At 47.1% G+C, this 16,243-nt stretch overlaps 1 long non-coding RNA gene across 1 annotated transcript; it reads right to left on the bottom strand.

The window, feature by feature from the left end:
• Positions 1-6,652: 6,652 nt before the first annotated feature.
• On the bottom strand, positions 6,653-10,382 carry LOC125511071 (uncharacterized). The gene is made up of 2 exons (XR_015602912.1): positions 6,893-10,382; positions 6,653-6,785 (listed from the first exon to the last, which is right to left on the bottom strand). It is a non-coding gene; the product is annotated as an uncharacterized LOC125511071 (long non-coding RNA).
• Between the last annotated feature and the right edge of the window lie 5,861 nt (positions 10,383-16,243).

The following is a 16,243-nucleotide window of genomic DNA, read 5'->3' as shown; positions in this document are numbered from 1 at the left end:
TCATAAGGTGCCAACAGAAGTTATCATCCTTGTGCTTGCGGGTGATAACAATGCAATATTTCTTACAAAGGACTCCAACAGTATCAAACACACAACTATTAATTCCTACTAGAAGACCACCAGCGGTCCCCAAAGCATGTAACATGTGCCAAGTATAAGGGATGGTACCAGCCATGGAGTTCAGGAACGAATCACTATGTTCTCTTTTTTTGTTTCTTGGAACCCAATACAGTCCGGTTTGTACTTATTAATAAGGTCTGACAGGCAGTATAGTTTACCTTTTTTGGCTCACACCTATAACATTCCAAAAGATTCCTATAATGTGATCTTAAACGGGTGGGACGGGCTATATAGCCCAGCTTTATGAACAAGACCAACATTCTCGCAAGGACCAGCAGTGCCCCTGGCATGTGAGAGCTTGGTCTGTTCTTTTCTAGAGTATAGACTCCATCCATTTCAAAAAAGGCATCATCTAGCTCGTCAGGTAGAGATACTTCAAGATTTTGAGAAGCAAACATTAAACATTTTTCAGTTTCTGTTCTGATCATATCAGTAATGATAGTGTTTTCCCCCTTCAAAACTACCAATTTTTAAACCAACAATAGAAGCATAAGCCTCCAAATTAGAGCAAGACTCGTTAGTGAATGACTTACTTTTGAAAGTTTCAGGAATTTCCAGATTTTTCCTCATCTTGTAAGTCGTCGCTTTCTCAATAATGTTCTGCCTTTTCTGCAAACTAGTACTTAGTTTGTTGGAAATCACAGGACCCCATTGTTTAGTGTTGTGCTTCCTGGTATTTTTGTGTGGTATAACTTTAAGCCATTTGCAACTGGTTCTGCAAAGGTATCTATTTCAGTATTTGTGTCGCCCACCTCACTGTCGGTTACTGGACCTCAGTTGTCAAAGTCCCTTAGCACACCAGAGAGCAGCATGTTTTTTGTGGTGATATAGGAGAAATTTTCCCACCCATGCCTTTGCTAACCATAGTAGGAGGAGATCTATCATCACTAGTCTCATCATCAGACTCCGCCAGCAGTCGCATGGCCTCGGCAATATGGAATAGGGGCATATGCCTCAACCATGCAATCAGTCTTCTCTAGTGTTTTATCTTCATCTTCATTTCCTTCTGGAGGGAAACAAGCTGCTAGGAGAGAGGTAGGGTCATAGCAAAGAGGCTCTTCAATCGATGTTTTCTTGATGGAAGTGGGATTTTTGGAAGTACTAGCTCGGTTGACACTGTCCAGTTCACCAATTTCCCCCTCCGCGCCTAGCAAATCTTTTCAGTGTTTTCCCCATCTAGATTTTTTTCATCCTCATCGACTGTTATCTTAGTAGGTCCATCATCGTCATTGGGATCATGAGCCCCCACTTGATCAAAACCTTATATAGTAAATGACAGGATGTAAAGCTTTTTCCTCATCTCCATGATTCTTTCAAAGGGGCTTATTGCTGGATTTATGCATGCAATATTGATCCTCACCTTGTCATAGAAACTTTTCATCAGACCATTCCAATCTACGTCAACCAATATGCCAAAACATGAGGCAATCCAAGAGAACACTTTCCATGTGCACCATTTGGGGAGAGTCCTTCAATCCCCACAAATGCTTCAACCAGCTCATTGAACAGATCGATAGCACCAGTCCACTGTTCTACAGATACAGACACTCAAGTAATTGGCAGATCAAACACAGGGAATTCAATAAGTTCATCCACATTTTTCCATGGGGGGAATCTGACCAAGAAAGACTTTTCTGAAACACCTCTAATCTGCCATGGCCACTGTTTGTTTTTACAGAAAATTCCAGAAAGGTTTTTATGCAACTCTGCTTCAGTGACTCACCTTTTACCAATCGGACCAGACCGCAATTCTTGAAGTTGAGCCAATTAGCTTCTCGACCAACGGGGGCATCAATATGGTAGAAACCTAGGCCAAGTGCAGAACTACCAAAGAAAGTAGCCATAGGATGAGGTTGAGCCCAAGCCGCATAATTGTTGACGTTGTGCCCTTCCAGCCCATAGATGAAGCAAATTTTTGCCTCGATACAGTTGCCCACGTAGTGTCCAGGTCCCCTACAAGTGAATCATACCATGTCTTTATACCTTCCATCAGGAATTTGCACTGGGGGAGCTTGTGTAGGAGGTGGAGGACCAACTGCAGTCGGAGGTTGCTGGCGCAGCGGAGCAATCTTGGGAGTGCCTCCCGCCGCCCCTGCCAGATTGGAGGTAGCAGAAGGGAGGCGCTCACTCGCCCCGTTTTGTTGGCAATTTCTGGAGTTCTTGCACGGCAGCAGCACCAACTGCTTGCTCGGCCCCTGCTGGGGTGCTTTGTCGACATAGCAACCACCTCAGTAAAGGACCAAGATCCGGTCCCGATCCCTTCTCGGACGATTTTGAGGGAGATAGGAGCAGGGTCGAATGGACGAAGCCTGGTAATTGGGAATGGATTAGAGGGGGAGAAGCATCCGGATCGGCATGATCTTTTCGGAGCCAAGCAAGAGTGGCCGGAGGAGGTGGTTTTTTGCGAGTGAAGCCCACAGCTACCCAAAAAATCTAGCCACCACCTCATCGGTGTCAAGGGGTGTTGAAGGCATCTTTGGAAAATCCGTTTTCGACGAGACACACTTGATAGGAAGGAGAGGTCTAGCCACAGGCCACCAGACACTGGAGGTGGGCCTTTGGAGGGACTCGCTGAGTGGCCCCCCAAACTCAAACCCAAACAAGACCTCCGATGAACTGGAAGGGGGAAAGGTCACCGGCGGCGAGCAATCCGACGGTCCAGGGCACAAACCCCGACCCATATGAACATCCATAGACGGTTCAATGGAAGAACGAGATCCCTGGGATAACCCAACACCACAACAATCACCACGGTTAAGACGAATCTGTCAAAATTTGCATCGAAAGGAGATAGGAACTTCACTACGGTCACCTATCCAAGGAGGGGGAGGATGAGATTGATGGGAAGACCAACAAGGCTTTGGCCACCAGCGTGAGGATCATCGTGAACTTTTAGGAGATAGTTAGCGTGCACAAGCTCCACATCACAAACTTGGAGAGGATCAACGAGCTTCTTCTCGGCATACTCGCCAACATTCCATTGCATGCACTTCTAAAGAACCCCGGTACTGACAAAAACGGGACTAAATGAATTTCATTTGCTTTCCATGTTAAGCTTGAGGAGATTTTGTATCCCTTGTATCTTCCTTTGTCGCCTTGCGTAGTTATATTCCAGTTAAGGTTTTAGTTTGTTTTAGTTACTATAAAAGTGGACCATCATGTTCTTTTAATCGATGGAACACACTCAAATCCGATGAGTACCAGGTAACCTCTCCTGAATGTTTTATTACGATATTCTTGAAACCATATTAGACACATGATGATGCGGAGCATCCTACGGACAACAGCATGTCAAGAGTCTGTTTGGCAAGCGACACGTGTGACATCTACTTCACACACATAAAGGTGAATCATCCCCATTACACGTGCTCACTTGACCCCTTCAAGGATGGCATACTACTTGACACTTCACTCATGTGCATGCATAGGTATTGTTGGAGCTTCATGGGGGATGAGGAGGAGTGCGAGCGCAACGAAACGACTACACCATCCGTGAGGGAAGCATGGAAGCGAAGATGGAAGAAACAGAGCTACTGCAAGTTACAGCCACCTGACGTCCGGATGCCATCGGACATCCGGTAACTGATGCATCCCAGATGGCTAGAAGAACTACAGCTGACGAGCGCTACAGCGGCCGGACGACCGACGGTCACTGGACGTCCGACAAGTCCCAGCCACCGGACATCCGAAGCCACCTATCCAGAGAAGAGACGTCAGAAGTCCGACACCCTTCGGACGACCGGACCTCCGCGAGCGACCGGACATCCGGTAACCACGAGACGTCCGACACTGCATGTGCATAGAAGGGTCTTTGCCCTTGTATCCCTCTCCCACTTACCCCTTTGTGGCTTAGACTATAAATAGACCACCTGCCCCTCCTTTCTAGGGTTACCATAGGTTTAGCACATTTTAGAGATAGAGCTTTGCTCATCCTTGTGGTTCTCCTCCACCGAGAGATCGCGGCCTCTACGGAGAAGATCCATGCTTGGATTCAAGACCCCTCACGGGAATATTCCTCGCGGATTCAAGGCCTCCTCATGGAGATGAACTAGTTACTGTTTGAATCGTCTTTTGTTGACTTTGGATTGTGTATCTCTCTTTGTGTTCATGGATCTAGCACATGTGTGATTGTTTCTCATTGATTTGAGTGATTCCTCTCTTTTTCCCTCGTGTTCTTCGTGGGATCCCCTCCATTTCGTGAAAGATCGCCCCCTAGGGTTCCACCCTACATCATCTTGGTATCATGAGCCACGTTGATCACGAATTTGGAGTCTTCCCCACCGTTTTCTAGCCTTTTTTGATTGATTTCGTCCTAAATTTCAAAAATCCCCGCCAAAAATAGCCCCAATTTTTTTTTGATTTGTTGGTTGATGATGTTTTGTTGAATTTGATCCATGGATTCGTTGTGTTTCGAGTGGATCTAGCATCTCCACAAGTTTCCCCGTCTTTCATCCATGAAATCTCATCAATTTTGGCCCCAAAATCGCGTCCCAAATCTGGGATCTTGAGTTGACCCTGACTCACCGGGCGACCGACGTTTTCTCGGATGTCCGGAGCCACAGGAATGACCAGACGATCAATACATACCGGAAATCCGGACACCCCCCTGATCCAGAGCTGAAATCTTGGACTTCCGACACCTGTAGATATCAACTTCGGCTGAATTTTGTTTCGGCCATAACTAATTCATCCTGACTCGGATTTTGATGTTCTTTAGATCGTTTTGAAGCTCTTGACATCCCCTTATCACAAAAATAATTCCAACATCATTTGACTCCATCAAAGTTTTGAAACTTTTGCATCTTTGCCTAGGGCATTCACCACACACTGGTATGCATCAGTGCTATACACACGGTTTTTAACCCCTTTCCGCCACGGCATTTGGAACCGTCACCAAGTGAGTGTGAGCGATAGGGGGTTCCTTCCCACACGACCCAGAAACCATAGGGGATAGGCCCTCCTAGCATACAGGTTGGGGCAAAATGAGCTCGTGTGTGATCGAGCGAGGCATCGAAACCCAATCGTTTCCATTCGTATGTACATCCCACATGGTGAATCTCAGAAAAACATTTCCGTTCATATGTGTCGACGGACAGGACGTTGAGCCCTACGCCGCCATCGATGAGAGTCTTGGTAACTTGCACGTTGCTAATGACTGGTGAACAGATCATCAGGAGGGCGCCGGCGGTAGCCGCGCGCTTGAGCTGATCTGCCGAGCTGAACGTGATGGCGCACTTGGACCACTTGAGCGGGCGGGTGGCCTCGAGCTTGGGGAGCACTGCATTCACTTCACGAGCGAACTGTTTGAAGATACGCTGTGAGGCTGGGGCTTGAGCTCCGCCCAAGATGCAGGCGATGGCACGCGGCTCCAGGAAGCCCCCAACCACCTCGTCCTGATGGTGGTCATCATTCCTTCTTGGTGGTGGCGGTAGTGGAGGGAGACCGATGTTGCCCTGAGGACGATCTTCACGAGGCTGATCCCTCCAGGCGCCCTCGTGAGACTGATCCTGCCAGCGGTCCTCACGAGGCCAGTCGCGCCACTCCTGCCGCGGGCCACGGTCATCCCAGCGTCCGCCACCACGTCCTCCTCCTCGGTCGTATCCCCAGTCGTTGCGCTCGGGGAGTCGACCGAAGCATCCTTCTCGAATGGTTCTCAGCTCTTGACAGTCGCTGGTGTTGTGGCTATGCAGGTTATGGAAGGCGCAGAACGGTCGGCTGCTCTTGGATGACTCAGGCTGGTCCCTGCTGCGCTTTGTGTCCGGCTCCGCCGCGAGCACGGCTGCTCCCTTGCGCTTCACGTCTTTGGCCTTGGCTTTCTTATCCTCCGGGCCCGCAACCGGGAGCTCGAGAAGGGAGAGGCGCCCCTCCTCAGCTCTTGCGCACTTGGTCGCCAGGTTGAACTGCTCCAGAGACGTGCACAGCTCCTCCTTCATCTTGACGTCGCGGACACCATCGGAGAACCCGGATATGATGGCCTCATCTGTCACCTTGGGGATCTTGAGGCGAACATTTTTGAAGTGCTGGATGTACTTATGGAGGGTCTCTCCAAGTTGTTGCTTGACGCGGCGTAGGTCACCGCAGCCGGTGGGCAGTCGCGAGTGGCCTGGAACACTACAAGAAACTTGTTAATACATGACGGTACTAGTCCGTCACAGATCAGCCAAAATCTGTCATGCATCCATGTCCATGACAGACTTAAAATCCGTCATGTATATCGCGTCATAATTTGACACCATGCCTTCCATGACGGTTCTTAGCCGTCATGGATCTTCCCCAAGCCCGCCAAGCCCAAACTAGGCTGTGACGGAACAAACCGTCACCGATTTACATGATATGGATGCAACGTGGACCTAACAAGTTGTCTACGTGGATCTGACGTGGAGGCTAACAGCCCATGTTGTAACCAGCCCAATTAGCGATTTGGCCCAATAATTTTGGTGGATGGTCCAACCAATTAGTTGTTTATCTTTGTCCTTCCCATTAGCCTACCTAGCGCCACTTTTGTACAGCCTGTTATCACAATGAAACGCAATTCACAACAGGACAACCAATTTTTATTCATTCAAAAATAGAAATTGTTTACATGACAATACAGAGTTCCAACAATCTAGTCTGTGTAGAAAAACAAAGCTTAATATCAAAACATCACAAGCATATCTAGAAAGCTCTATAAGCATCTTTAAAAAAGAATTGAGTAACATGACTCCAAAGAAAATGCACTACTAGCTGATTCAAGGCAGCTATCCGGGCCCAAGTAGATCCTGCTAAAAACCTTCAATCTCCACTAACACAGATTAACCACCAGACCTGCATAGAATCAAAACAAACTAAAAATTATACTCCCTCTGTACCATAATATATGTCAGCTGGAGTAGCTGAAGTTCATCTACTGCAGCTACATATATTACGGTACATTGGGTGCCATAAGTTATAAAAGCAAGCTCCCAAATTAATCCAAAGAGTAATAACATTAGTTGATTTTCCAAGCAATCATCCATGGAAACACCACTACTATATTATGGTACCACTTAAATTTGGGCAACGCACATGAAAACAATCAGACCAGTTGCAAGTTCAAAAATTTAGTCCAAAGAAAAGTGTGTCAAACGAAAGTACAATATAACTTTGCCTACAAGTAACAAGTAACAAACATACACCACAGAACTAAAAGAACAATAGCAGCAGCGGTTGGTCAGGTCATCGGTTCTCGACCGAATAGATAGTAAGTGCATGGGCTAACAAGGAGCTGTCTATTTTGTGGCCTAGCAAACAGATTTCTCAAAGAAGCAAACAAACGTGATAGAGAGAGGTACTTAGTTTATTTTCTGAGAGGAAGCAGTGCGCCTGTACAGGTATTTAGTTTATCAGGATCAAACATTTCTGTACTCTAAAGGAAATGAGAACAAAAGTGGGAGAGACAGGCACTTAGTTTGTTTTTTGTGAGAGGAAGCTGTGCGTGCCTGTACAAGTACTTAGTTTTTCTGGAGTAGTAAGATGTGTACTTGTAAATCTGTACTGTAGTGAACTATGAAACAAGAAAATGCTTGATAAACAGTGAACTAATAGTTAGGAAAGCGCGGCTTGAATTGATCATGCTTCGCTTATATTCAAGGATGGGTAGAAAACCTAGTCTATTATCCATGTTACTTCTGTTCATAACGATTCTATATGCTCAGGGCTAGGGGTTTACCACTTGATCAGCATTGAGAGTACTATTATTTATAACAGGAAACAATCATGAAATGAACCAATACATTTGTAAACAAGGTGATAGGAGTAAGAACTGGAAGACTTGTGCATGCGTAGCAAACTTTCATCGGCTTGCACAAGAACTACAAGTTATTTTATTACATGGCAAAAGCAATTAATAATGGTTGTTAAGATACAAGTAGAATCGGAACCCATGAACACCAAGAGATAGCAGGTCTAGTAGAGTGTCGATACAATGCATGATATCAGGGACATTGTCCAATGCAGATTTTATGCACACAAAAATATCTGTACAGTTATAATTTCACTAGAACCACACAACAGTCCACACCTTGAACAACTCACAACAGTCCACACCTTGAACAGCTCAAATCTACAACCTGAATAATTCACATCAAGAATGGAAGGGTATCAAGCTCACCCTGTTCTGCTCGAGGACGGTGTCATTGGCGTCGATCAGGTGGAAGATGTACTGACTATAATGTGCAAAGCAAAGATATTAGTGTGACAATTGGATATGCGGTTTCATTTCATTATTACTGAAATGCAAATGTTGTCTCAATTGAACCAAATTCTTAAAGAACTATGCCTTCCCAAATGTCTAAATTGACTAACTAAATTCTTAAAGAACTAATTCAATTGCATACTAACTGAACTAAGGAGGAGCAATGTACAATGGGTAGACGCACACTACTTTCCGTTTCTTCATGATGTACCTGAGGTTTGTCATGCATAAAGTAACAACTATCTATTTATTACTTGGAATTAATGAACTAGCATTAGAAACCTGAAGTTGTGCAACACTGACCACCCTTTGGATAATAATAAAAGGAACATATTTTTCATCTTTGCATTGGTAAGACTAAAACACATATATCAGACACCAAATTACTAGTCCTTGAAATGTGCCAACTAAAATGAAATACCTTTTGTTGTCATCACAATATAAACCTCTACAGGTCCAGCAGGCAGTAGCTAAACTGAACATTTGCTGCCACTGACAGCACATGCTTTGACACTAAACACACAGGAAGGTATCAATGAGGTTAAAAGAACATGATAAAACTGAAATATTTAACATTTGTTGATTTTATATATTGATTCATTTAATACATTGAGAACCACAAACGGATAAAACAACCGAATTCAAAAACAGATTTGAGTTATCGACCCTTCAGACTAGCATACTTATGGCAGGTTCATCTATTCATTTTATTTCTTCCATTCTGTCAGACGAATCCATCTTTCCTTAGCTTTGTTAGTACACACACTGGTTGTAGAGGAGGAGGAACAAGCGGCAGTACTTGCATCTAATTCAGAAGATAAAAACAAGGAAGAAGAAATACACTGACGATTAAGAGCATATCAAGGAAAGGAGAAGGTGCACAATATAACTAGCTAAGGAGACCAGGCCAGCTCGTCCTCTGCACTGAATTGGGTGTAAGATGCATATACTTTTACTACAATCCATTCCATTGATCTTATTTTACTTTCATATATTAAAATCGCTGCACAAGAATGCAAGCATCTAACAGTATCATAAGAATCAGTATGCTTGCACATGTAGTCCGTTGCACCAAACAGATTCTATTGTTGATAATGCAGAGTCTTATTTCAAAATTCTACCACAATATTGTTCAGTTATAACTAATTCAGAATTTGTGAAAAAATTAGCAAACCTTCTCAAGTGGCTAGCTTCTAATGGTAATGCAAAAAGCACCTATGAAACAGCATGCAGGCCATCAGATTAACAGGTTTCCCACACTATCCAACACATAATAGAACCAACTAGAGTTGCAACAAGTCTTACAAGAAAAACGAGAATTCTTACCAGCAAATTTAGTCCATTATTCAGGCGCATACAAGTAGTAATCTAAATGTAACAGAGTTAGAGTATGGACCTGTAACGGGCTCTGAGAAGAGTAGGGACGCAGCTCACCAAAGAGGCTTGTAGATGATGCAGCTGTGGCAGTGCAGGTCAGCCACCGCCGTCGCGCAGTAGAGGGGGTCGTCACAGGATGCACGGCTGTGCCGCAGACGCGGAAGAGGAGGTCGGGGGTCTCTACCGTCGAGCCCAATGCGCGCGCGCGTACCGAGCTATGGGGCGCCATCCATAAGGCAGAGAGGGCGCGAGGGGCTGCGGTGTGCGACGGAGAGGAGCCGCCGGAGACACGCCGTCGATGGACGTGACGCCGCAGCCAAACCCTAGCCATGGGATAGAGCCCGCGGGCGAGCACCGGAGACCGGGATCGGCGGATCCAGCCGGTCTGGAGGACGGAGAGGTCGGAGACCAGGTCGTGAGTGTGTTACGTGGTGGCCGACGTCGCCGGAATCGGCGGACGTTAGTCGCGACGCGAGTGGTCGCATGAGGGAGAGACAGATGGGTTGCTGGAGGGATGGTTGGGTGGGGGTCTGGCGGATCTGGAAGCTGCCGGAGTTGCGAGGTAGGAGGAGGGAAGGGGGAGGGCTGGCGGCGAGCTGCAAGAGGACGGAGGCGAACGGATGGTGGGTGGCGGCGATGCGTGGGAGACGATGGGGAATCGGGAGGAGGGTCTAGCCACGGGCCGAGGAACAAGGTATTAGGGTTAGGTTTTATACGGGAGTCGCTAGACGGGCTTTAGCGGGCTTGGCAGGCTGTACCGGGCCATCGATGATAGTTTGTGCAACTGTCATGAGAAATCCGTCATGGATTAGCACGTTTTTTGTAGTGGAATTTGGCAACGAAACGGTCGCGCATCTCGTTCCAGGAGGAGATCGAGCCTGGAGGCAGGTTTAGGAGCCAGGAGCGGGCACCATCCTTGAGAGCCATGGGGAACCAGTTCGCCATGACTTTCTCGTCGCCGTTGGCCGCGTCAATGCTCAGCTCGTAGAGCTACAGGAACTCCGCGGGGTCGGGGTGCTGTCATAGCGAGGAGGCAGATCCGGCTTGAACTTGCCTGGCCAAGCGACACTACGCGGCTCAAGGGTGAAGGCGCGGCAGCCTGCGGTGGTCACCAGGACTCTGCGCTGGTGGAGAACTTGTCCTTGATGGGGTTCGCGCACCGCTGCCGCAGGCGGCACGAAGTCTTGCCGTGGTGGCGCAGGGAGCGCGGGGGCGTTTTTTCGCGGCCGAGGGACTTCTTGGCAGCTTCTTTCTTCTTGCTCGGGCGCCGGACGCGACAAGTCGCGCCGTGGGGCCGCGCGCCTGGCCGGGCGCCAAGACTCCGTCTTGGGGCAGAGGTCGTGGAGGCACTCCATGGGCCACGCTGCCCGCTGCTGGCGGAGGGTGAGGCAGCGAGAGGGATGGCACAGGGGAGCCCCCTGTGACGCTGACAAGCTCGGCGATGCGGTCGAGCCAGTCCTCGTAGAGGTCGTCGACGGGGTGGTAGCGCAGGAGCTCTCGCGCCATGCACAGAGTGTCATGTGCATCCATGGGAGCGCGACGAGCGTGGGATGACGAACCGGCCGGGGTCAGCGATGGAGTGGCAGTGCGGCCGTCCCGCCGCACCGAGGGGTGCAGCGAGGATGCTTGCTGCTCGTTCCCCGCTGGGACGGTGGAGGCATTGGCGGCAGGCGGCGGAGAATGACAGGGTGGCCCGCCGACGGGAGCTGTCTGAGCAATGCGGGCGGCGAGGGCAGCCCGGCGCTCAGCGCGAGCGCGGCGAGCGTCCGCCATGGAGTCGATGGAGCAACGGGACGCAGAGCGATGAAAGGGAAGCTTCAGCGCACCCCTACCTGGCGCGCCAAATGTCGGATCTCGAGTTCCGGCAAAAACCCTCAAGGTTGGAACACTGGGTGCGCGCGAAGATCTCCCCCTACCGATCCACGTCCTAGCTTCGCAAAGATCTCAAGGGCTAACTCGACGAATGCGCAACACAAAGGACACAAGATTTATACCGGTTCGGGCCACCGTTGTGGCGTAATACCCTACTCTCGTGTGGTGGTGGTGGATTGCCTCTTGGGCTAGGGATGAACAGTACAAGGGGAAAAAACAGCCTCCTGAGGAGAGGTGTTCTTGTGCTTGGCAAACTTATGGTTGTTCGGATCTCCTCCCTAGCTACGGTGGTGGCTAGTCCTATTTATAGAGGCCCTGGTCCTCTCCCCAAATATTAAGCGAGAAGGAAGCCAACAAAGGCCAATTTGAAAGGGACAGCTAGTACAACTTATCCTGACAAAAGCAGTCTTCGCCTGCAAAAGGCTCTGGTGGTGACGCCGCCTTGGGCTCCACGGTGACCTTTGACTTGTCGTCCTGCTGGCCATGGTATTGTTGCACTGATATGGGAACCTTTGCTTGACGCCTCGGTACTCCGCGCCTGCGCTTACTTCCTTAGCACCAAAGAGGAAACAAGGACACTGTGCGCATCGGCGCCCGCCTGATCTTGATCGTCATGGCTCACGTCATTGAAACCTCGCGAGGTTTACCTTTCCTTGAACTCTCCGGCCCTCGCGAGCCAGCCTGGTGAGGGCGCTCCCGAGGAGGTCTTGTGTCGTTCGCCTCGCGAGGCTTGGCCTCTCGTGAGGGTCTTGGGTGCTTGTTGGTGAAGATGGGCTTTTCGGGCCAGTTCGCAGAGCCACGCCGTGGGCCGCAGGCAGGCAAGTCTAGGGACCCCCGTTTTCAGAACGCCGACACTTTAGTCCTCAACCTTTAGTACCGGTTGCAGAACCGACACTAAAGGGCCTTACGAACCGGTCCTATAGCCCAATTCTGCACTAGTGAGGTGCAACTGACACGTGGTGGGAGAACTCTCTGGTAATAAATAACATGTCCAGATGAGGTCGAGTATTGACACATACACATGGACCTAAATAGTGAACTACCATGCAAGAAAATTAGTTCTTTCAACATTGTGCTTAACACTAAACTTTGTCTACTAGCATACGGTACTGAGCTCACACGTTTTTCATGCAACTCAAATGGGCCTTTGAGAGTTAGAATTTTAACTTGGCTGAGGTACAAGATATAGTTGGACCAAGGTCCATAAAATATAACATAATATTTTAATGAGTCCCGTATTTGTGTGACTAGTAATTGTCTACCTGCAATGCATGTTGATATTAGGCATTATATTAACTGCACGAAAATATTAGGTAGGATATTATTTACAAAATATGTTGATATTTGGTATGGTATTAATTTCACGCCAAACGTATTGAGGCCTCGCCATTGAAGCAATCTAGGTCGTTGGATTGACCTGGCTTGATGGCCGACATTACTTGGATCTACCCCATGGGTATTTTTAGATACTAACTAATAAATAGTAAAGAGTAATGTGTATGTGCAATGCATGTTAATATTAGGAAGAAAATTTAATGCATATTGATATTAGGTAGGATATCAATTACGTATTAATTATAAAATTAACACAAAAGTTGATATTTCATATGAAGTTATTTTTTGCAAAAATGGTATGATTTTCATTGCACATTAAACATGTTGAGGGCTCACCATTGAAGTAAGGTAGGCCATTGGATTGATATATGGTTTAATGGCCAAAATTAATTTGATGCGCCTTTTGGTCTTTTAATATTGGTACATATATAGATATAGATATAGGTATAGGCATATTTGTGTGATAAATTAAAATTTTGTAAAAGTTTCTTGGGCACTTGGTCTATTAATAAATTCAGAAGAAACATCTGGTCACTTGGCCAAACAAAATTGAAAACCAGAATCATGGGCACTTGAAAGAAATTAGAAATTAAAATTTAAAATTGGTGGCCATGGGTCCTATATATCACTGGTTTTTTTTTGCTGGAACATATCACTGTTCCTTTGACGAGTGTTCATGCATGATGTAAAACGGCCGGGAAGCTAGTATGTGCATCTAGATCGATGATGCGTCACAATGTTGTTTTGACTGTTGGGAGGTCCAGCCGCATCCTATATAAACACTGCCCAGCCCATTTTTGCCAACCATCTCTTCGTGAACCCCCTCTGCACTCAAATTCAGCCGGCCCGATGGCTCGGAACTGGAACGGCGGCGCACCAAACAGAGGGCTGCCGCCACGGCCACCAACGATTCTCCTGGCAACGCACGTCTGCCCACATTGCGGCACGCAGTGTATATCGGCTCGCTCCCTTGCTCTCCACATATTGTGGCACAACACCAGGGCGAAGCCTGGAGCGCCACGGACCCTAGTTGGGACGGCAAACCCTATGCCGCGCCGGCATCCGCCCGTGGTGCCGCTCCCAGCTGCGGCACCAAGACCTGTCGCTGCAGTCCCGCCCATAGCGCTGCCGGTTCTTGTCGAGCCGCTTGCCGTGGTGCAACCACCACCTGCGGCGGCTCCAGCTGTGCATGGCGGCGCCCGTAGCACGGTGCGTCGGCTTACACCCAACTCTGAGTTTTGGAAGGAGTACCGCAGTGGAGGAGACCCCCCGACCGAGATAGACTTTCTGGGGCAGTGGGAGTCGTCCATCAGTACCGCGCAGCCGCTGGACGGCACCGACGAGGAGACCGACGACTAGGCGAGCACCTTGGCTTGAGCCACCGAGCTGTACCCTGTAGCCTTGCAAATTCGAAAGCTCATCTTCCCTCCAGAAAAACTAAGATCCATGATTTTGATGCTGTTAGATCGATCAAGGGAAACAAAACTGCGTACCCATAAGATGAATTCATGTACTATAAGATTTAGTACCAATCTTTTGTTTGTTTGATCTCTGTATTTCCATAGATCTCAGAGCAAATAAGTAATTAAGAAAACATAAACGATGATTGGATGATTGGTGTTCAGTGGCTGGCAGAGACACCCCCTCCGCCCCCAACGATCGACGAACTCTTTGATAGCTACTAGGAGTCATTACGATTATATTTGGCAAAAGGGCCCATAAGAAAGCCCAGTCATGGTCATAGCCTCCCCCGCTCTCCCCCGCTCCTACTACTAATCCTTGCCGTTACCTGAAAAATGCCCTGGGGTGATTAACGTATGATCTGAGACGATTAGCGCCGCCAGCAGCCGCTAGCTTGCGAAGTTCGATCAAATCAGGTGACACCGGCTCCGCGCCCGGCCAATCCTGCAAAGTACACTATGTCAATTCTCCGGCGTTTCATTCTCAAGGTTAGCACTATTAAGTACTGTCTCAATTCCCCTCAACCCTCATCTTATATTTATCGAATTGTTCAGCCAATTTTTGTTTTTTTGAGGATGGATCTACGATGCTAATTTATTTATAATTTCTTCCAATTGTTCGAACTATGATGCGTTTGTGAAGAGAAAATCATCGCCAAACACCATAAAGATTAATTCGAATTTTAAGCATGTTGTTTCAAGTTCCCCTTTTTAGGGTATGTTGTCTCAAGTTATGACCCTATTGAGATGCAAACGTGCAAGTTACAAGTCTCAATCCAAAGGAAGACGACTTGCTTCGAAATTAGATGATAATCTACATTGATGCGGAAACCTAGCAACTAGGTTATCTTCTGAAGCGACACATTATCTAGTATTGTGGTACTTCTTTTTTGCACTTCACAGGTTTTCTAATCAAGTTAGCTTGGCCAGCCTACACCTAAAGGGAGGCACTAGGATCAAGCTACTGATATGTTGGTTCTATCAGTACACTCGGTGACCATTGGATTAGTAGCATAAGAAGTTCGATCAATAAAAGGGAAGGCTACGCTGTTTGTTAGATTCCTTCCTAATGGAGCGCTTTTACTACCCTTTATTGCTTGCTTCCGGCACAAATGCTTCCGGAACGCACGTATATGCTGAGGTCCTTGTTGCTGCTGCTTCAATCACACAGAATATCGATCTGATGCTGGTAAAACTTCATGCTTTTTTATTTTACAAAATTTATTCAACAGTTATTTAGATGCCAGTAAAATTTGCTTCCAGTGCATATCAAATTTCATATGATCTGGTGAAAACATGTGTCTGGTGTAACATTTTATTTGGATTAATTCCACCGCAAAATAAAAATGGGTCCTATGGCAAGATAATTTGCTTCTATCGCAATCAAATTTAGGTTAACCCTAACAAAATAGCCCATTGTTTCCATATAGCAGAATTTTGCATCCAAGAATTCCACATAGGAAATTTTGAGCCCCATGCGTCGTCTTTTTATTATGTTTGCAACACGAGAAATCTTTGCTTCCACCCCCTATAAAAAGTGTTTCCATCGCAAAAATAATTTTCTTCTGACAACAAGTTTGTTTCCATGCTTTCTTCGTTCATACAACATCTTCATGTACTAAAGATTTACTTCTTTCAAGACAACAGTGATATAATGATGTAATGATTTTTAAGTTCATATCGTGTCCATAGACTATAGACTTACTTCCCTTCATCTAGCATGAGGTCCTCTTCATTGTGTGGTCAGATCCAGCTGTCGCTGCGCTTCTTAGCATATTTACCGTTCGCTTCAGCATAATTCAGCCTCGGTCTGCTTCGTTATTTCTAGTGAACTGAAAATGTATAAAGTGTAGTATATTGGCAT

This window comes from Triticum urartu, chromosome 5A, assembly GCF_056163025.1.
Source record: "Triticum urartu cultivar PI428250 chromosome 5A, HENAU_Tu73, whole genome shotgun sequence".
Taxonomy (NCBI): domain Eukaryota; kingdom Viridiplantae; phylum Streptophyta; class Magnoliopsida; order Poales; family Poaceae; genus Triticum; species Triticum urartu.
This window is presented reverse-complemented; position numbering and strand designations above follow the sequence as displayed.